At 38.7% G+C, this 5,032-nt stretch overlaps 1 non-coding gene across 1 annotated transcript; it reads right to left on the bottom strand.

The window, feature by feature from the left end:
• Nucleotides 1-3,434: 3,434 nt before the first annotated feature.
• On the bottom strand, nucleotides 3,435-3,541 carry LOC128578678 (U6 spliceosomal RNA). Its single transcript, XR_008377818.1, has one exon. It is a non-coding gene; the product is annotated as a U6 spliceosomal RNA (small nuclear RNA).
• Nucleotides 3,542-5,032: the final 1,491 nt, after the last annotated feature.

The raw sequence follows: 5,032 nt of genomic DNA on the forward strand, positions 1-5,032 counted from the left end.
TGTATATCTGAAAAACACCAGGGATTCTGCTATAAAAGTCTTAGAAGTGATCAAGGAATATAGCAGCGTCTCAGGTTACAAAATCAACATTCATAAATCGGTAGTGTTTATATATACTAACAATAGTCAACAGTGTAACCTGGCTTATTGTACCCTCAATGAATCCCCAACAATAAAAAAAAAATAGTCAAGCTGAAAAAACAGTTAAGTACTCTATCCCATTCACAGTAGTGCCGAAGAAGATGAAATAGTTGGGAGTTTATTTAACAAAAGACGTGAAAGATCTCTATAAAGAGAACTATGAAACTCTAAGAAAAGAAATAGCTGAAAACATTAACAAATGGAAAAACATACCATGCTCATGGCTGGGAAGAATCAACATTGTTAAAATGTCCATACTACCCAAAGCAATATACAATTTTAATGCAATCCCTATTAAAGCTCCACTGTCATACTTTAAAGATCTTGAAACAATAATACTTTGTTTTATATGGAATCAGAAAAAGCCTCAAATAGCCAAGACAGTACTCAGAAATAAAAACAAAGCAGGAGGAATCATGCTACCAGACCTCAGACTATACTATAAATCGATAGTGATCAAAACAGCATGGTATTGGCACAAAAACAGAGAAGTAGATGTTTGGAACAGAATAGAGAACCAAGAGATGAATCCAGCTAATTACCGTTATCTGATCTTTGACAAGCCAATTAAAAACATTCAATGGGGAAAAGATTCCCTATTTAACAAATGGTGCTGGGTGAACTGGCTGGCAACCTGCAGAAGACTGAAACTGGACCCAAACCTTTCACCATTAACTAAGATAGACTCTCAGTGGATTAAATATTTAAACTTAAGACATGAAACTATAACAAAACAAGAAGAGAGTGCAGGGAAAACCCTTGAAGAAATCGGTCTGGGGGAGTATTTTATGAGTAGGACCCCCCAGGCAATTGTTGCAGCTAAAAAATGCACTACAGGGACCTGATCAAACTAAAAAGCTTCTGCGTAGCCAAGAACACAGTAAATTAAGCAAACAGCCCTCAGAATGGGAGAAGATATTTACAGGTTATGTCTCTGACAAAGGTTTAATAACCAGAATCCACAGAGAACTCAAACGTATAAGCAAGAAAAGAACAAGGGATCCCATCGCAGGGTGGGCAAGTGACCTGAAGAGAAAGTTCTCTGAAGAAGACAGGCGTGCAGCCTACAGACATATGAAAAAAATGCTCATCATCTTTAATCATCAGAGAAATGCAAATGAAAACTACTTTGAGATATCATCTAACTTCAGTACCATTAGCCCATATCACAAAATCCAAAGACCAGAGATGTTGGCGTGGATGTGGAGAACAGGGAACACTTCTACACTGCTGGTGGGAATGCAAATTAATACATTCCTTTTGGAAAGATGTTTGGAGAACACTTAGTGATCTAAAAATAGATTTGCCCTTCAATCCTATAATTCCTCTAGTAGGCATATACCCAGAAGACCAAAAATCACTTCATAACAAAGATATTTGTACCAGAATGTTTATTGCAGCCCTATTCATAATTTCTAAGTCATGGAAAAAGCCCAAGTGCATATCGATGCACGAACGGATTAATAAATTGTGGTATATTTATACCTTGGAGTATTGTGCAGCCTTGAAGAAAGATGGAGACTTTACCTCTTTCGTGTTTACATGGATGGAGCTGGAACATATTATTCTTAGTAAAGTATCTCAAGAATAGAAGAGAAGGTATCCAATGTATTCAGTCCTACTATGAAACTAATTTATGGCTTTCACATGAAAGCTATAACCTAGTTATAACCTAAGAATAGGGGTAAGGGGGAAAGGGAGGGGAGGGAGTGGGGAGGTTAGCAAATGGAGGATGACTGGTGGGATTATACCTGCGGTGCATCTTATTATTGTATATGTGTTACTTAGTAAAAGTAGAATGTAAATATCTTAACACAATAACTAAGAAAATACCAAGAAGGCTATGTTAACCAGTGTGATGAAAATGTGTCAAACGGTCTATAAAACCAGTGTATGATGCCCCATGACCGCATTAATGTACAAAGCTATGATTTAATAAACAAAAAAATGAGAAAGATGTTCAAGTAGTTGGATATTTTCTCAGGAAAAAGGAAACAAAACCAGAGTGAACAAACAAAACAACAAAATGGCAGACTCAAATGCTATAGTATCAGATGTTACTTTAAGTGTAAATATCATAAATATACTAATCAAACGACATGGTTTGGCACAGTGGATTTTTAAATGAGCACAAATCAACTATATGTTGTATATAGAAACTTCAAATTAAACTGTATGGGTAAGTACAAAGTGAAAGGATGAAAAAATACATTCTAGCATTATTCAAAAACAGAATGGGAGGCCAGGCGTGGTGGCTCACATGTATAATCCTAGCCCTCTGGGGGGCTGAGGTGAGTGGATTGCTTGAGCTTAGGAGTTCGAGACCAGCCTGAGCAAAAGTAAGATCCTATTTACTAAAAAATAGAAAACAGCTGGGCGCTATGGTGGGCATCTGTAGTCTTAGCTACTTGGGAGACTGAAGCAAGTGGATTCCTTGAATCCAAGAATTTGAGGTTTCTCTGAGCTATGATGATGACATACAACTTTACCCTGGGTGACAGAGTGAGATTCTGTCTCAAAAATTAAAATTAAAAAATTAAAAAACAGACTGGGATTGGCTATATTAATACATGATAAACTACACCTCAGAAGAAGTAAAATTATCAGAGACAAAGAGAAATATTTTACAATGATAAAAGGATCAATCCATGAGGAAGACATAATAATCCTAAAAGTGTACACAATAGTAAAGTATCAAAATACACAATAATTAAAACTTTAAAAACTTTTTACTTTTTTTATTAAGTCATATACACATAGATCATGAATACATTTATACTTATGTGGGGCAAACATGATAGAGCTGAAAGGAGAAATACACAAACCCACAATTACAATTGAATTTTAACTTTCAGAACTAATCTATTTTCTTCTTTTTTTTTTGCAGTTTTTGGCCAGGGCTGTGCTCGAACCCACCACCCCTGGTATATGGGGCTGACACCTTGAGCCACAGGTACCACCCAAAACTAATCTATTTTCTCTTTCTCTCTCATTCTCTTCCTTCCTGCCAGCCTTCCTGCCTTCCTTTTCTTCTCTCTCTCTCTCTTTCTCTCTCTCTCTGTTCTTTCTCTCTCATTCTTTCTTCATTGTAGCAAGGGAGTCTCACTCAGTAACCCAAGAAAGAGTGCAATGTTGCAATTATAGTCTATTGCAGCCTCAGACTCCCAGGTTCCAGGAACCCTCCTGAGGGTACTTCAGCCTCCTGATTACCTGGGAATACCTGGATATTTTTCAAAACTATATTTTTGATGTGTTTTGGTATGGATTTCTTTGTGTTTATTCTTTTTTTTTTTTTAAATATGGAACGCTTCACAAATTTGCATGTCATCCTTGCACAGGGGCCATGCTAATCTTCTCTGTATTGTTCCAATTTTAGTATATGTGTTGCCAAAGCGAGCACTGTGTTTATTCTTTTATAGTTCACTCAGCTTCTTGAATCTATAGGTTTGCATCTTTTGCCAAGTTAAGGAAATTTTCAGCCTAATTTCTTCAAATACTCCTTTAGTCCCAATTCTCTTCCCCTTCTCTTTCTGATAACCTGATAATACAAATGTCAATTTTTTTCTTATTATACAACAAGTTCCTGAGGTAATACTCACATCTCTCCTGTCTATTTTCTCTCTTTTGTTTTAATATTGAGTGAATTTTAGTGATGTGTCTTTAAGTTCACTGATTCTATTCTTTTTACTTTTCTTTTTGTTTCATAATATAGGGCGTACAAATGTTTTGTTATGTGGAATCCTTGTATAATGCGTAAGTTGGGCCTTTTAGTGTGTCTAAAATCGAGTTCACTGTGCTCAACAGGTAAGTTTTTACCCCTCACTCCCTCCCACACCCGTGATGATGACAACCGTCTACCATGTCGGCTTGTGAGCTGCCCACTGTGATCCATAGATGGTGCCATTTGTTGCCCTATGTGGCTTGAGTTTATTACTGTTTGTGCCCTTTGGCACTGGCAATTATGAGCTTACTCTGGCTTGAGGGCTGCCAGATGTTCAGATGCACAGATGGTAGAATTTGTCAGCTGTGTCCTGGCTTGAGGCCAGCTCCACCCATGTCCACAAATGGTGATGATTTTCATCTGGTACTAGCTTGAGAACTCTCTGGGTTAGACATGCAGGCAGCCTTGTTTGTAGGTTCCTGTGGCTTGAGCATAGTTACACCCATAACTGTATATCACTGTGTATAGGCAGCAGTGATTGACAATCCATTCAGCTTGAGCGATGCACCATTTTGATCCTCTGGCTGCAGTGTTTGTTGACCTGGTGATGGCTTGACCCTTGCCCTGCCCATGTTAACAGGCTGTGGTGATTGTCGCCCTCCTCAAATCCCTCAGCTCCAGAGGGGGCAAGCGGCATCTCCCCCACAGTTCTCATGAGAGTGTCTGGCCTCCTGAATATGGTGATGGGAGATATCAGCCACAGGTCTGACCACTTACAAGAAGCAATGTTCTAGGTATAGTGTTTTTAAGTATCACCAGCCATAGCGCCCAGGGTTTGAGAACCAGTTGGCCACATTGTGCCCATTCTCCAGAACTCTACACAGTCTCCAGGTGAAACCTTATGTCAGGCCTGGGGCCTTCTGAAGTGGAGGGCCCTCCTGCAGGTGGGATAGCAATTATCATGAAGAGAATGTGGAGCCCAGGATTCTCCCCTCTGTACCACATATGCCTTCCTCTTCCCTTGGTCCCTCCAAACACAAAGCATGTCCTTTGTCTTCTTTTCCCTTCATTTTAGGTTCATAATGATCTCTTTGGATTCATAATGGTCTCTCTTATACAATGGGTCTGAAGGTGGAAATCCACTCACTATCTTTAATTTTCTCCATGATAGTAGCACAAACAGGCTGCTTCTAGTCTTTCATTTTGTATTTTGCCTCTATTCTATTCTTT

Source organism: Nycticebus coucang, chromosome X (genome assembly GCF_027406575.1).
Source record: "Nycticebus coucang isolate mNycCou1 chromosome X, mNycCou1.pri, whole genome shotgun sequence".
NCBI lineage: Eukaryota > Metazoa > Chordata > Mammalia > Primates > Lorisidae > Nycticebus > Nycticebus coucang.